The sequence below is a fragment of the Sapajus apella genome, unplaced genomic scaffold (genome assembly GCF_009761245.1).
Source record: "Sapajus apella isolate SASKATOON/1434 unplaced genomic scaffold, GSC_monkey_1.0 scaffold11, whole genome shotgun sequence".
NCBI lineage: Eukaryota > Metazoa > Chordata > Mammalia > Primates > Cebidae > Sapajus > Sapajus apella.
This window is the reverse complement of record NW_022436951.1, coordinates 14,400,066-14,418,267: the sequence shown is the minus strand read 5'-3', so window position 1 is coordinate 14,418,267 and position 18,202 is coordinate 14,400,066.

Sequence of the window (18,202 nt, the reverse complement as noted above, 5' to 3'; positions counted from 1 at the left end):
AGGGAAAGACCTGTTCTTGGTCTTTCTCTTTGGGTTTGTAGATGGTCATCTTCTTTAGTTCTCTTCACATCATTGTATCTCTATGCATGTCTCTGTGTCCAGATGTTTTATTTTTATAAAGACACTAGTCATATTGCTTTAGGGTTCACCCTAATAACTTCATTGTAACTTGAATTATTCTTTAAAGACCCTATCGCTAATCAGGTCACATTGTGAGATACTGGTGTTAGTGCTTAATGTATAAAATGGGGGTAACATAACTCGACCCATAACACTGTCTATGCAATGTACCTGAACATTCAATTGAAAAGAGATTAATAGTAACACGTAATTGTTAGTCTCTGCACCATTTCCATACAGTAGACAAAAAAAAAAAATCCAGAACATAGATAAGAGTTAAATTTAAGAAAATAATTAGAAAGCAATAGGTTATATTTATTACCTCGGTTTCTGATACATTTTATTTGTTTATACATATATTTTTAATAATGCCTGTGTTTCACAACCAACTTATGAAATTCTTAGGAATTTTAAATAAAGCTCTTGATAGCCATGATCATTCATTCCCAGTAAAAGTATGTGTAGTTTTTCAATTGTTTAATGCAAACATAAATTCTAAGCTTTTATGCTCACTTAATTCCTGCCTTCTCTCAGATCACTCCCTTAATAAACACTAAAAAATCTTATGCATACAGATTTTTATTAATAGTTTGCTTTTCTATTGGTAGTGATTTTTAACTTATGTTTTATTTAAATCAATGCCCTTGTATATAGGACATTGTACTTCAGAATATAGATGAGTCATTTCCAGTAAAGCACATACAATCTCTCACAGTTTAATGCCAAGATAAATTCTAGGTTCTTATGCCCACTTAATTTCTACCTTCTTTCAGGTTACTTATATAATAAACACTAAAACATTTTTATTATGTATGTATATTTTTATGTATAGTTTGTCAGTGTATTGATGGTGATATTTAAATTACGCTTAATTTGAAGCGAATGCCTTTCCATTTGCAACTACTGAGCTCATTCATACTCAGTGAAATTTGTATTTGTTGATATAACATAGACTAGGATAAACAAGATACATGATAAAAACTATTAAAATTCTAATATTTATTTTTGAATATACACTACTATAATATAGTAATCCTTAATTCTCATATTACAGGTGTTTAAACACCTGTAATATATATAGGAATGTTATAAATATAGGAATGTTAAAAAATTATCTGCATGAATATTAACATATTCATGCATATTCAAACATACATATAATTTCAATGAGTTTATAGATAATTCAAAGCCAATTTCAAGGTGACAGTCATGAACTTTTTGCAAAAAAACATTGATTATAACACATATAGAAAAGATTTGTCTTTCCAATAACATTTTCCTTGGATAATCACACTTATAGATTAACTATTGTCTGAAATCAGGAGCTTGAGACCAGGCTGGCCAACATGGTGAAATCCTGTCTCTACTAAAAATACAAAAATTATCCAGGTATGGTGGTGGGCAACTGTAATCCCAGCTACTCAGAAGGCTGCAGCAGGAGAATCACTTGACCCTGGGAGGTGTAGGTTGCAATGAGCCAAGACCACACCACTGCACTCCAGCCTGAGTGACAGAGTGAGACCATGTCTTAAAAAAAAAAAAAAGAGTTAAATGTTATCTTTATAAAGGTTAGCATAATATTGCAAAATTCACATACTGCTTAGTCATGTGCTACAGAATTTATCATTAGAATTATACTTTTTAGTGACGAGTACAATGATAATATTATTTCTTTAAAACTTCATAGAACTAAATAGTTTCTGTATTGAATAAGAATATATCTTGTTAACTATTTTGCTAGTTTTAAGAAATTCAATGAATATTACAATGCATGTTTTATTTATATGCCTATGCACAAAAATTTTAAAAAATGAAATGATTCGAACAACTTTTCTGTTAATACAGAGGTAAATTGTTAACCATTTTTAATTCATAAATTTAGTTCACATGCTATGGTTGCTAACCATTACTTTTAAGAAATAAAAGGCATAATTAATAGTTCTAGTTTTTTAAAAAATAAATAAGCCCTCATTTTCTTCTCAACATATGATCATGGAATTTTTAACATTTTTTTTCAGTTTGCATGGAGTATTTCCAAATGATGTGTTACTTCTTTTCTATAATGACTATCAGCCCCCTAGGATTAACTCCATCACATCTACCACTTGGATTATTGAAACAGACCTTTAACAGAATTAATTGTCTCCTGTATGTCATGCTCCAGTGCAATATAAAAACCACTTTCAAATTAATCTTACTAAATTTTATATCTGACTACAAAACTGTTCTGCTCAGAAAGTCTTCAATGGACTCCCAATTGCCTTTTTCTTCAGTAAAATCTTGGAACAAGCTTTTGAAGCTTCAATTAAAATGTGACACAAAATTACATTTGTGATCATTTATTAAAAATGATTTACTGCAATCCTATTTTACAATGCATTATGTCATACATTTGGGATTACACAGATGAACTATACAATATCTTATTTTAAATGGAATATAATTTAATAATACACATAGCAAAGTCAGTCTGATATTGAGGAATGTCGGTGTGCTAACAGAGTGTTTAGGAAAATTAAAGAAAAAAAAAACAACTGCATTGAAGACTAAGGAAAACCCTCATGTGGGAAGTACTATCTATTGGAATATATTCTCTTCAGTGTATTGAGCCTAACCAGGATGCTTCCAGAGCTGAGGTGTTGCCACTGATTGTTTCAGCTAATGGGATAGATTTTGTACTGCCTTTTCTAATTGGATAATTTCTTTCATAGGGATAACGTTCCACATGGTGAATATAAATAGTGAAATATGTCTTTTGAAAAGTCTCTGAAGAAGCTAAATGTAGCCTCATTTCAGGGAGATCTCCCTAGTCATCTGATAGCAACGTAATCTAATATTTTCTTAAATACTTCAACAATTCATGTGATCATTCCTAATATAGCATTATCTTTATAAAAGGGAAAGGATAAAGTTGGATGTAAAACTGAGGACATTTTCAAGCAAAGTTTTGAAGGAGTGGCTTTTTCTTTGCTGCTTATAGTAAATATGGAGGGAAGAGATACACTGAGATAACAAATAAAAGGGAAACAGGACTTCGTAATTTTGAAAATTGTCAGCTTGTGCAGAATGCGAAAGGTAATAAAAGTAGAAGGTTCATTGTCAGGAAAGTGTGCTCCCAAGAGAAAGCCCAGGGTGGGGCTGGACATTTGTTTAGTGTCTTAATAAGATCAAAAGGTCAGAGTATTCTTTAGTGCAGAGGTTTATTTGAAGAAGGTAACATGACTCAATAACTAAATATTGAAAAATTTACATATATTAAATGGTCTTCACATATTACATATATTAACATATGTGTACATATGTTACACAAATATATAAATGCACAATGAAGTACTATATGAAGAAATGCTCAATATCACTAATCATCAGAGAAATGCAAATTGAAACCAAAATGAGATATAATTTACACACTGTTGGTAGAAATGCACATTAGTATGGCCAGGGAAGTTCCTCAGAAAATAAATATTGAACTACCATATCATCCAAACATCTCACTACTGGGTAACATACAAAGAAAATGGGGCAGTAAGTAGAAGAGATATCTGTACTCAAATATTTATTGCAGTATTATTCACAATAGCCAAGATATGAATGCAAATTAAATGTCCATCAGAGGATGGGAGGACACCATGTTAAGTGAAATAAGCCAGGCATAGAAAGACAAATATCATATATTCTCACTTATATGTGTAATTTTAAAATTTTGAACTTATAGAAGCAGAGAGTAGAATGGTGATTACCAGGAGCTTGAGTTTAGGCATATGGGTTGAAAAGCTTAAGGAGAAGTTGGTCAAAATATACAAAATTTCGGTTAGGTGGGAGTAATACATTTCAAAAACCTATTGTACAAGATGATGATTATAGTTAATAACAATATATTGAATTCTCAAAGATTTCTGAGAGTAGAGTTTTTCTCTCACTACACATACACACAAATACACACACACACACACACAAACACACAGACCCCACATATGTAACTTCAATTTAACAATTCCACAATGTAAATATATTCCAATCAACATTTGTACACAGGAAAAATATACAACTATTTTTTGTCAATTTTAAATGTATTTAAAGAAAAATTATGTATTAAAAGAGAAATAAAACAATTTTCTGGAAATAACTACAATTAAATTGTCTTTTATATACTCACAGATATGTACAATTATCATGATAATTATTTTTGGAATATTTTCATTATCTCAAAATAAATCCTCTATCTTTCCATTATTGCCCCATCCACAGTCTTGTTCCCAGGCTTAAGCATCCACTAATATGTTTTATTTCTATATAGGTTACCCTATTCTAGACCTTTATATCAATGGACTCACATAATTTGTGAACTTTTTTTTGTTTAGCGTAATGTCTTAAAGGCTGATCCAAGTTGTGGCGTGTATCTGTCCTTCATTTCTTTGTGTGGCTGAATGACTTTCCATTTTATAAATATATCATACTTTATACCTTCATCTTTTGATGAATAGAAAATTGTTGTAAATCAATTTTATGAATATTTTATTTTTTCTTTTCTACAGTTGTTATGATTCAAAGTAAAATTCCATTAAGTAATTTAATATAATCAAATATTTTATAAGATTTCTAGGTTGATATTTGTTGGTTGTTTTGTTTGCTTTTATGTTTTACTTCATACTGGATCTTAATTCATTTTGTCCTAGGCTGCTACAGTTATCCTAACAGATATGACTTTTAATAGTTTTCTTTACCATTTGATTCCTATGTCTTTTCATTTTTCACATGAATGATTTTCATTTTACTAGTTAAAATAATGTATATAGTATCATAAGATTATGTACTGCTATTTTTAGATAAACACATGGCATATTTTAAAGTATAAATTATTTTTGTCTTAAATATATTTTCATATTTGGTTAAATATATATTTCTCTCTTTTTTTCTCTTTCAGAAGTATTATTTTTTGACTTGTATATAAATTTTATAATTGCATCCAACTTTAAAATCATCTTTAAATTTTGCTTCTCATTGTTTGACAACAGCAAAATTTGGAGAAGGTCCTTTTCCCCACACCACTGATATTGTGTAGCTTTTGGTTGGTCAAAGTTCATTTTTCACATTAAAGTTACATAGTTTTATGATACTTAGGTTTTAGAATTTCATTGTAAAGGGTATTTCAAGACTTTATTTTTTTCTCTCATTAATTTAATATTCTTTTTGACATTTAGTTTTTCTTGGACATATAAGTTGCTATCAGATATTTAGGCTGTAACTAACTCTTTCTTTACCAAACTCTTGTTAATTGTAATTTTCTTATGTTCTTTGTTTTTCTAGATGTTAATATACTATTTGTGTCTTAATGGTTTAATAACTTAACTGGTCTTCACATATTATATACATTAAACTTTTTCATTGAATATTTTATATAAATCAATTGAATAATGTTACATTTGTAAATTAATAAAGTATTTTCATAGGCTTCTAATACCAAAGATAGCCTCTATACGTTGGCAATATCATCCTCATGTGTTCTGAGATTTTCTGTTATAAAATGTCTCGGGGGAATCTGGGAAAATCAGAGTAGGAAGCACCAGGAATCGGTCTTCCCACCTACACAATAGCATGGACAAAATCAGTCTGTCTGATGTAACTATTTTGGAATTCTGGAATCTATTAAAGGCTTGCAACTTACAAAGAAAGAACTATGGCAATTTTGTCTATTTAAGCTCTGTGCACAGTATTAGTTCCCCAGCTCTGTGAAAGGCAGCTTTACACTTGTTCCTGGAGAAACCTGCACACAACTTGCAGGAGGCAGGATGGACAAAAAGGATTCTGTCTTCCTCCTCCAAATATTGAGATACTGTGGTACTGTGCACTGAGCTTTGACTGCTTGCTTGCTTTCTTTCTTTCTTTCTTTCTTTCTTTTCTCTTTCTTTTTCTTTTCTTTTTTTTTTTTTTTTTAATCACAGAGGTACAGAGAGATAGGCAGCCATTGTTATTGCACCTTTTATCACTGTTAAGTTTCTCCCTCTCCAGGCTGAAGTGACTTCCTGATGATTTAAAGAATCAGCATCGTTTCTCTTTCCTTCATTTCTCTCTCTCTCTCTCTCAACCTTTAGTGGGAGGGAGATGGACATTAAAGACTAGGACATTCAAAAACAATGGAATATCCAAAGAAAATTAGAATGTGACCACACATGCTCAGGGAAAGGTATAAACCCAGAAAAAACTGAGAAGCATAAGTTTACACTACAAGCTGATATTTGGCATATAGAACCTACAACACTCAAGAAACAAAAACAATAAAGATAATAACAGAAAACAATCTCTGGGGAAAGAGATAATTTTCAGAGGTACCACATTATTAGATTCAAATGTCAGTTTTGAACAAATATGTTACAAGACATTAAATATTACAAGAGAGCCAGGAATGGCTGAAGTGGATAGATCATGTGAGCCAAGACTGGGCAAACATGGCAAAAACCCCATCTCTACCAAAAATACAAAAATTAGCCAGTCTCATAATCCATTCCATAAATACATAAATAGATAAAAATAAAAGATTAAATAATTAAAAAATAAAAAATACAAGATAGAAAATTAAATTGAAAGAAAGACAATACATCAACATAAATTGTTTCTGAAAATGACCTGTTCACTGACTTACCCTACAAAAACCTTAAAACAACTGTTAAAGATATTCACAGAACTAAAGAAAGATGTAGATAAAGACAAAATGATACATGGACAAAATGAAACTATCAATAAAGAGATTTTAAACTTGAAAATAATTGAAAAAGAAATTCTGGAGCTGAATGTTATAATAACTAAAATTTTTAGAAAATGACAAAAGGGATCCAAAGACAGATTCAAGCAGGCAGAAGAAAGAATCAGCAAAATCAAAGATATTACAATAAAAATTATTGAGGTAAATGAACAACAACATCAAAAAAGAGAATACTGAAGAAGTGAACAAAGCCTAAGGGACACGTGGGATATCATCAAGAGAAATAAATACCCATTTAGGTAGTCGCAGAATGAGAAGAGAGAAAAAATGGGCGGACAGACTATTTGAAGAAATAATGTCTAAAAGCTTTCCAAATTTTATGAAAGATGAATATAAACATCCAAGATTCTCAACAAACTTCAAGTAAAATGAACTCAAAGAGTCCCATGCTGTAACACATCATAATACAACATTTGAAATGCAAAAACAATGAGAGAATCTTGAAAGCAATAAGAGAAAAACAACTTGTCTCATACAAGAGAACTTCAATAAGATTAACAGTAGATTTCTCATCAAAAACTTTGAAGGATAAAAAGTAGTGGGCCAACATATACAAAATACTAAAAGAAAAAAAAAACCTGTCAACCAAAATTTGATATCCAAAAAAAGTCCTACAAAAGTGAGAGATAAATTAAGACATTTTCTGTTAATTAAAGAAGATAGTTTGTTACCACTACAACTGACCTGAAAAATATGTTCTGGGGAATTCTGCAGGGTAAAATGAGAAGAAACTAGACAGTAACTCAAATCCATCTGAAGAAATGCAAATCTCAGTAAAAGTAAATATATGGGCAATTATAAATATTAGTAATATTATAACAAGAACTTGTAACTGTACATTTTTATTTTCTACATTATTTAAGAAACTAATAAATTTTAAGAAAAGAATTATTAGTCTAAAAGTTAGTGTTTTTTATTTTTGTTTTATAGAGACAAAGTCTCATTATGTTACCCAGGCTGGTCTCAAACTCCTGGGCTCCAGTGGTTCTTTCTTTGGCCTCCCAAAGCTCTGGGATTACGAGTGTGAGCCAACATGCTGGGCCTTAAAATCTATTGTAATTTTTAACTCTGGTTGTTACTCTAGATTTTGTTTTCTATATAATTTAAAAGATAATACATTTAAGAGAATTACTAATTTATGTTTTGGGGAATACAATGTATAAAGAAGTAATTTTGTGTCATCAATAACCAAAAGAGATGGGAATGGAGTTGTTGAAGGAACAGAATTTTTGTATTATCGAAGTTAAGCTGATGTACTTTTAAGGCAGTGTGGTATGACTTTTAGGAGTATAGAGTTTCAACTTTGTAAGATAAAAAGAATTTGGAGGTAGAAAATAATCAATAATGATCATGTAATATTATAAATGTATTTCATAACAGTGGACTGGACATTTAAAAATAGTTAAGAGGGTAAATTTTATGTTATATACATTTTATTACAATAAAAATATTAAAAAATAATAATTACCCAATTAAAAATGAAGCAGGATGTAAAGAGATTTCTTAAAAAAAAATTTATACAATTGGCCAATAAACATATAAAATACTTTCAATGTCATTACACTTCGAGTAATGGAAGTAATAACATCATTACCAAATAATATCATTATGGAATTTCAAATCAAAAGAACAATAAAAATCTACTGCACAGTCATTAGCATGGAAATAATTTAAAAGATAATATGTGTTAGGATGTAGAGAAATCAAAATTTTCATATTTTATTGGAAATATAAAATGATGCAGCAATTTGGAAAAGAGTCTGGTAGTTCTTTGAAAAGGTAACCATAAAATTGTCATGTAATATAGCGCTCCCACTAGTAGGTGTGCAACTAAGAAAAATGATAGAATGCAAAATATGTACATGAATGTTAATAGCAGTATCATTTGTAACAAAAGGTCAAAGCAGCCTGAATGCTATCAACTGATGAATTAATAAATAAAACATAGTACTCCCATACAATAAAAAAGTATTCTAACTTAAGAAGAAATGAATAATTGATACATGCTACAATCACAGAAAACCTTGAAAATTTTATGCTAAATGAAAGAAGCTACATATAAATAACCACATATTGAATGATTCCATTTATATGTGCTTGAAGAGACAAATATTATTCCACTTACATTGTCTTAAATAGGCAAATCCTTAGAGAATAAAAGTAGAGCAGTGATTGTGTAGAACTGGGGAAAAAGAGAATAGAAAATATTCATGGATACGGGGTGTCTTTTAGGGTGATGAAAATGTTCTAAAACCATAACGATGGTTGTACAACTTCCAATATACTAAAAATTATTGATTAAACAATAGACCGTTGTAGGACATGTGAATTATTTCTCAATAAAGATGTTTTTAAATATTAAAATGAACATGATGCAGACTTATACTTTACTCCACAAAACACAGTTCTTAAGGATATTAGTAATTAAACAAGCCAGTAAAATATCTGAATTTAGCAAAGCCAAACAGCCTTTCTATGGTAGGGCTCATCAGAACTATTCAAATTCTAATGAACACCATGATCCTTGTGGGTTTTATGTAGGCATTAAGGATAACTATTGACCTTGAAGCATTTTATTTTGCTCTTCTACTGTTAACAACTCGTTGTACTTATTTCCAGGAACAACCTTTGGACCTTAACAGTTTTCTATGACTGGTCTTTTCTTCCTTAGTCTATTATAAAATTTTGTGCACAACTTTTCTTGTTCTTCTTTTAAGGATCATTTTGTATTTGAAATAGGATATTAGATTATATATTTTCACTGATTCAACTTAAATAAGCCTATAAATTATGCACAAATTGATTACTTCCTTATAATAATCTAAGAGAGATCCAAGATGGCTGATCACTAGCAGCTCGGGATTGTAGCTCCCACTGAAAGAGCAGAGAACGAGAGGACGCCACACTTTCAGATCAATTTTTGTTGCTCACGCACCAGGAGATTCCCAGTGGAGGAGGCCCACGTGTCGCCAGCGTGACCCGGTTTTGCTGCTGCCTTGGTGTGGCAGTTCTTGGTGCAGAGTCAGAAAAGCACTATCAATCTTAACGCCGCTGTTTTGGCCGGCGCAGTGGGTTGCTCAAATTTTAGTACCTGGAATCAACAAGTTGGACGTCCATTCAGAAACCCAACTATAAAGACGGTAATTATAAAGACCACAGATGGATAAATTTATAACGAGGGGAAGAAACCAGCCTAAAAAGGCTGAGAATACCCAAAATCAGAACACCTCTCCCTCTACAGGGGGTCACAGTTCCTCATCAGCAACAGAACAAGGCCTGATGGAGAAAGACTGTGTTCCATTAGCAGAAGCAGGCTTTAAAAAGTGGATGCTAAGAAACTTCTGGGAATTAAAAGAACTTGTTCTAACCCAATGCAAAGAAACTAAGAACTTTGAAAAAAGGTTTGAAGAAATGTTAACAATAACACACAATTTAGAGAGGAATATGTGAATTAATGGAACTGAAAAATACAACACGAGAACTTTGCGAACTATGCACAAGTTTTAGCAGCCGAATTGTTCAAGCAGAAGAAAAGATATCAGAGGTCGAAGACCAACTTCATGAAATAAAACAAAAAGACAAGATTAGAGAAAAAAGGATAAAAAAGAATGAGCAAAGTCTCCAAGAAATATGGGACTATGTGAAAAGACCTAACCTACGCTTGATAGGTGTACTTGAATGTGACGAAGAGAATCAATCCAAGCTGGAAAATACGCTTCAGGATATTATTCAGGAAAACTTTCCCAACCTAGCAAGGCAGGACAATATTCAACTCCAGGTAATACAGAGAACACCACAAAGATATTCCTCAAGAAGACCAACCTCAAGGCACATAATCGCCAGATTCACCAGGGTTGAAATGAAAGAGAAAATACTGAGGGCAGCCAGAGAGAAAGGTCAGGTTACCCATAAAGGGAAGCCCATCAGACTCACAGAAGATCTCTCAGCAGAAACCCTACAAGACAGAAGAGAGTGGGGGCCAATATTCAACATCCTTAAAGAAAAGAACTTTCAACCCAGAATTTTACATCCAGCCAAACTAAGCTTCATAAGCGAAGGAAAAATAAAATCTTTTGTGAACAAGCAAGTACTCAGAGATTTCATCACCACCAGGCCTGCTTTACAAGTGCTTCTGAAAGAGCCACTACAAATAGAAAGGAATAACCAGTATCAGCCTTTCTAAAAAATACCAAAAAATAAAGAACATCAACATAATTAAGAAATTGCATCAACTAACAGGCAAAACAGCCAGCTAACATTAAATGACAGTATCAAACTCACATATATTGTTATTAATTCTAAATTTAAATCAACTAAATCCCCCAATCCAAAGATACAGACAGGCAAAAAAAAACAAGACCCATTGGTATGCTACATCCAGATCCATCTCACACGCAAGGATACACAAAGACTCAAAACAAAGGGATGGAGAAAAATTTACCAACCAAATGGAGAGCAAAAATAAATAAATAGAAAGCAGGAGTTGCAATTTTTGTTGATAAAATAGACTTCAAAGCAACAAAGATCAAAAGAAGCAAAGAAGGATATTACATAAAGATAAAAGGATCAATGTAACAAGAAGAGCTAAAGGTCCTAAATATATACGCACCCAATACAGAAATACCCAGATATATAAGACTTATAAAGAGACTTGGACTCCCACACAATAATAGTGGGAGACTTCAACATCAATATTAGACAGATCAATGAGACAGAAAGTTAACATCAATATTCAGGACTTGAACTCAGATCCAGAACAAGTAGACTTAATCAACATTCATAGAACTCTCCACTTTAAATACACAAAATATACACTCTTATCAGTACTACATCACACGTATTTACAGGTTTAAATGAAATATTGGTTGGCTGCTTGTTAATTATTTTCTTCCCTCATTTTTTTTTTTATGTCTCTATTATTAAACACAATTACAGACATACCCATTTTTAGGCTGCATTCTAGCCGGGGCAATAAAGCAACACCCCTGTTCTCTCTCCCTCTTCCTCTTCCTCTTTCTTCCTTTCCTTTATTCTTTCTTTTTCTTTTTCTTTTTTTTTTATTCTTTTTCTTTCTTTCTCTCTTTCTTAAAAAAAAATAATGAAAATCTATAGGCACAGATATAAAGTTATGCTCTTTAGCAAAACCAGAGCAAGCTAGTTGAAGAATGTCATATATGATATATTAAGAATATTACATCTGACCAATGATATGCTCTGAGGTTTAGCTGATCTTTAAAATAGTTTAGTATATTCACAATATACTTTTATGCATATAAGTATTAAAATAAATGGAAATGTAATGTTTTATATTCTTGAAGGAAAGACATTACACTTGGGGTGAAGATAACTTTAAAATGCAGTGAGATACAATTTATACAAATCCAAAAACTATCATTGCATTTTTTATTGTGGTAAGAATACTTACGATGAGATGGAACCTCTTAAATTTATAAGAGCACAATATGGTGTTATTATCTATAGGCTCAGGTTGTACAGTAGATCTCTAGGATTTATTCATCTTGTGTAACTAAAATATTATACCATTTGAATAGCATCTCTCCAAATTTCCTTCACCCAAGTCCCTGGCGAATACCAGTGAATATTGCATAATTGTTTTTATCAATGAAAGCAACATTAATGGCTAATCTTGTCACTTCCTGGATTGATTTGATCAATGTCACAGACAGTATGCTCATATGTGTCTTGTAGTTGATATATATGCTCCCTAAGATTTCTTCTTCTGTATTCTTATCACTTATATCTAAGTACATTAAAAAAAATAATAATTTGCCTGATCAGGCATGGTGGCTCACACCAGTAATCCCATCACTTTGGGAGGCTGAGACGGGTGGATCATGAGGTCAGGCGTTTGAGACTAGCCTGTCCAATATGGTGAAATCCTGTCTCTACTAAAAATACAAAAATTAGCCAGGTATGGTGGTGTGTGCCTGCAGTCCCACCTACAGGCTGGGGAGGCTGAGGCAGAAGAATCTTTTGAACCCGGGAGGTGGAGATTGCAGTGACCCAAGATGGTGCCACTGCACTCCAGCCTGGGTGATTAGAGTGAGACTCCCATCTCAAAAAAAAAAAAAAAAAAAAAGAAAAAAGAAAAAGAAAAAAAGAAAGAAAGTAAAAGAAATTGCCTGACACTATATACCCAATTAAATTTATTATAATGTAAAAATTTGCTATTTACTTTAAAATAGACTCTAATCTTTAAACTGTCTGCAATTTTAGGAATTTAATATTGACAATATTTGGATAATGCAAATAATTAAGGAGTTCCTATTTCTATGACTGGTTCTGGTTCTCCTTATTGTAGAAAAAGAAAGAAAAAATAACTCCTTCACTAAATATCACATTAAAATTTTCTAATCACAAAGGGCATTCAGTTTTCTTGCCGTGGGAGCATCTGGCATCTGCTCTGCCTGGATAATCCTGGGAATTGAAACTTTCAGCAGCCAAATGAGTTCCTTAAAACATTTTGGGCCTTCGTGGCTACAATTTTAATGATGATCAGCTGTCATTTTTATACACAGAATTTCATTACAAGATAGTGAAGTTTTTTTATATAGTAAACTTCTTTAAGGCACTAATAAGATAGATTTTTAAGCAATTACTGTACAATACCAAATCAGTAATTTAAAAACAATAAAAAAGTTACTAGCATTACATTCTATTTTTATTGTAGTCAAAAAATACATAAATGCACTCGTTTATTTAGGTGTATTCTGAGTGATTACTTATAAAGAATGACTAAATATTTAAGTTTTATTTGGCTGTCTCTTGTTTGCCTCACATTATAGTATTTCAATCGTGGAGAAATTTTTTGAAGTGAATTTTTCTGTGTCTTTTTGTAATTTAAAGTTCTAGTGTGATGTGTTTGGTTTTCTCACCACTGTAGTTAGAGAGGTCAACACATGCAAAATATGGGACCACGCATAATGACACAGACTCTCCTTGGTTTCTCTTAGTAATGTTTAATCTCTGTTACAACAATTCTGCCATACGTTAGATTGGAGGATTTACAGTACTTACAGGCATTTCTACTTCTAGGAAGACCCTCTAGGCAATACTTTAGCTTATTGTAAAACTGGGATAAGTATGCTTCTTCCATGCTTTGTCTCTGTAGCCTCCTTTGCATACTCATGTATCCCTTTTGAGTAAATAAATCATGAATCATCGCTCTTTTACATTGAAACAATTGTGGTTTAGGTATAATAATTGATAAGAGGAGGGTAAATTGAATTCCAGCCCTGTCTCTTTACCTTTCCTGAGATAGTATGTGTGGCATACAAACTGCCTAGCTGTAGGCTGTTACTCTGTTTCCAGGCTTGCTGCCTAATTGCCTTTATATCTGATGTTTGCTCTTGGATATCCTTTATCACTAATAGTGAATTTCCATCACACTTCTTAATGGCCAACATCCCAAAGTTCTTCTATGGCTTGCATCAAAATGTATATGCGCTATTATACACACTTTACTAATTATATCTGTAATTTTATTGTATTTTAAAAGAATAAATGAAGCAAACTCACTAGTCAGCGACCTAAACCTTTAGATTCCTTTCATTTATTTATTTTTTGCCTAGAGGGTCATTTTTACTAAAAGATTAGTGCCATTCTTTTCTTACTCATTCTTCTCTTATTCACCTACTATAATATTGTGGTCTCACATTTATTCTAAATTCACCGGAAAACTTTAATTGTATGCAACAACATTTAAGAAGGTACTTTTACTGGCAAATTACCCTCAAACTTTAGATGGAAAGAACAGTAGTATGGAACAAGGGGGAAAAAAACTTTGTTTCTTTAATTTGTTCAAAATGTCTTTTCTTTAAAAAGTTATTCAGGATGAATTTCCACTCTTTCATCTGATATGCTAATCTGAGTATTCATTACAGAATATTGTTTATGTACTTTAAAAACTACTTGGGAAGCATTACATGACAGCTGTCTTCTTAATATCCTCACAGAAATTAGTTCTTCTATTTCAGGAAACTATCCCAGTGATCCCAATAAAGCTCCCTAAATAAATATGTAAATCTATTTCAGAATCATCCACAGACTGTATATTATAGATGTCTGTGATTCACAGTACTTGCTCGTTAAAATATATACCTATATACAATGATAATATGCAAATGGATTTAACTTGGTATGATTAAAGCAATTAAAACTAATGATGCAATAAAAATAAAAGACAGGTAGATAGACACATATGCAAAACTGATTCACAGTAATAACCATTCTGCAATTAAATTTTTCTCAATAAAGTTAACACTTTTCATTAAAAAACTCATGTGATTTACTAATTTAAATATTTATGTTATAAAAGAAACATATGCTTGTAATAAAGTTCATTTTTACCATTTTAAGACTAGATACTGACTGAGAAAAATCTTGCCTTAAATGAATGAAAACAAAATTGAGGAAAAAATTAAAAATGTCACAATTATTTTTGAATAATATTTGAAGATATTATGTACAATCATTTATGTGAATAATATTTGAAGATATTATGTACAATCATTTATGTAAACTATTACAATAATAAGAATAAATGTTCTATTGTAAGTATAATTTTAAATTATTTAAATGAATATAATTTATGAAACACTACATGAAATCTTTCATTAGTTAATAATCCCTATTTAGGTGGAAAAAGAAATATCCTCTAAGTTCATGCTTTTATGGCTTTCTGTTGCAATTGTTCGGTATACATATTGCTAATAGTCCCTTTGTAGGCTACATATTGTATATGTCAATAAAATGTGTAGAATACATATTGTATATTTCAAAATGTGTATGTCGTTTAGAAATGACTCTATCTGATTATACCTATGTATAAATATCAGTTAAAATCTTGCCTCCTGTGTTAGGGTAGTTCTACATAAAATCCCTCACTTTGCAAATTTACAAGACCGTTTAAGAGTCAACATTCTGACATATCATTTTAATGCTGCTCTGTTTTCATTTTTAAATGACATTTTAACATAGCAAAAACAAAAATAACATTGCTTAAATAAAATTATTTAAATCTCTGTATTGTGATTTATTTCCCATTTTTATCTTTAAAAACAATTTAATGATGAATGTTACTAAACTGCATTTTATGCATTTCAAAATAATTAATGTAGAGTAATTGTTAGGGTATTACATCAATAAATACTGTCTGTTTTAAATAAATAAGCATTATCAGTTACATTCAGGAAATAAAATTCATAAATAAAAACATACCAGAAGACAATCATGATTCAACAATGTACGTAATTGCCATTTATGATAGTTAAATTAAGTTGTAATTAATGCATTACATTGTCAATGACTAGGTTTAAAAAAGTATTTTAAAAGTACAAGTGGTATAATAGCACAGACATTTAGTGAAGTATTATATTATTTTTTAGGTAAATAAGCTTGCTGTTTTTTACAGTCATTTTATAAAATAACGTCCCTATATCAATAATAGAAAGAAATAGTCCCCAGGTTGTAGGTTTGAGAGGTTTTAAAATACTTAGAAATGGAAGAGAGCATTTTGATATAATTTAGTGTAAGTCGAAATATCCTGTTAATCTTCCCAAATCAAATTATTTATTGGCTTTAAAAAAATACAGAACAGGCCGGGCGCGGTGGCTCACGCCTGTAATCCCAGCACTTTGGGAGGCCGAGGCGGGTGGATCACGAGGTCAAGAGATTGAGACCATCCTGGTCAACATGGTGAAACCCCGTCTCTACTAAAAATACAAAACATTAGCTGGGCATGGTGGCGCGTGCCTGTAATCCCAGCTACTCAGGAGGCTGAGGCAGGAGAATTGCCTGAACCCAGGAGGCGGAGGTTGCGGTGAGCCGAGATTGCGCCATTGCACTCCAGCCTGGGTAACAAGAGCGAAACTCCGTCTCAAAAAAAAAAAAAATACAGAACAAATATATATATTTTTTGTTTAATCAAATATGCTCCAATAAATATAAGTATTTTGTAATGTGATTGATATTTAATATAATAAAAAATTACAGCTAAATAGCAATGTATTCAAATTTCCACTAGAAATGTCTAACACAATTAAAAAAATAACTACACAAAAAAGATAAAATAATTTTGTATAAACATAATGACTGAAACATTATCTAAATGTTTCACCTTAATTAATACACTTATTTTCATTAAAAGATAAAAGATCTCATTTACAATGTGTTCCTTATGGAACACATTTAAACCATTTTGCAGAATATATTTTTTAATTTTATATTTCAGTGTTTACTATTTTTAATAGAAGGAAAGACTTAATAGATCACAAAATGAGTGTACATTTTTATTTCATATTTAATAATTGAGGTTTCCAATACTAAAATAGCTTAAGATGATAAGATTTCATCAAGAACCAAGGCAGCTATTATTATTTTAAAAGTATTTTCCCATTAACAAGTGCTACGTGTATTTTATTTACTGATGAGACTATCAAAAGTAGAGAAGTATAAATAAATATAGTAGTAATCGCTTTACCAAATAACCACTGTTTATTTTCTCCATATTTCCTTTTATGCTTTATTTTCTTTTTGTATGTTTATTCTGTTAATTTATATCAAAATATGCTGTTAATACAATTTGCCCCTCAAAAAGAGGGATATATTCTATAATCATCAAATATTTTGATATTTATCTCTTACTGGTTTTATTAAATTTCTGGACTTTTAAGATGTATTCTTTTAAATAGTGTCTTTCTAACAGATAATTTGATGCAATATATTTTATTAAGAGTAAAATTCTGAGACTTTCAAGACTATCCCCTATTTTTATATGATTTCTGCTAAATTACATACACAAGAATTTTTAGATACTTGCTATATAAAGTTACAAAATATGGCACATACTTGAACTCTGACCACTATTTCATCACTGGCAAAATGCACAAAACCTTAATGTAGAGAAGAAAGAACAAGAGATTTCTTAGTATTCACTATAAAGTATTTAATTCAGTTTCCTATCTTGATCAAGTTGATTTTTCAGGAGCTCTCAAAATATCTTTTATAGGAAAATTTTATATTAGATGTATCATAAAACCATAACCTCTTAATTACTTAGGCCTATGCAAATTTTAAAGAAACTGCTTAGATAATGCAACATGTCCTATTTTTGATACGTTTTAGAATTTTGAATGGAACCTCAAATGATTTCATATTGAGTTTCAAGCTCCAGATAAATAACATAAATTTTGTGATTCACATTGTAATAAGAATCTTACTTTTTCCCAGTAAAACAGCATGAATTTTGAGGATAAAATGCTAAGATAGTTTTTACTTGCATTATTCCGCATTAAGTAAGTT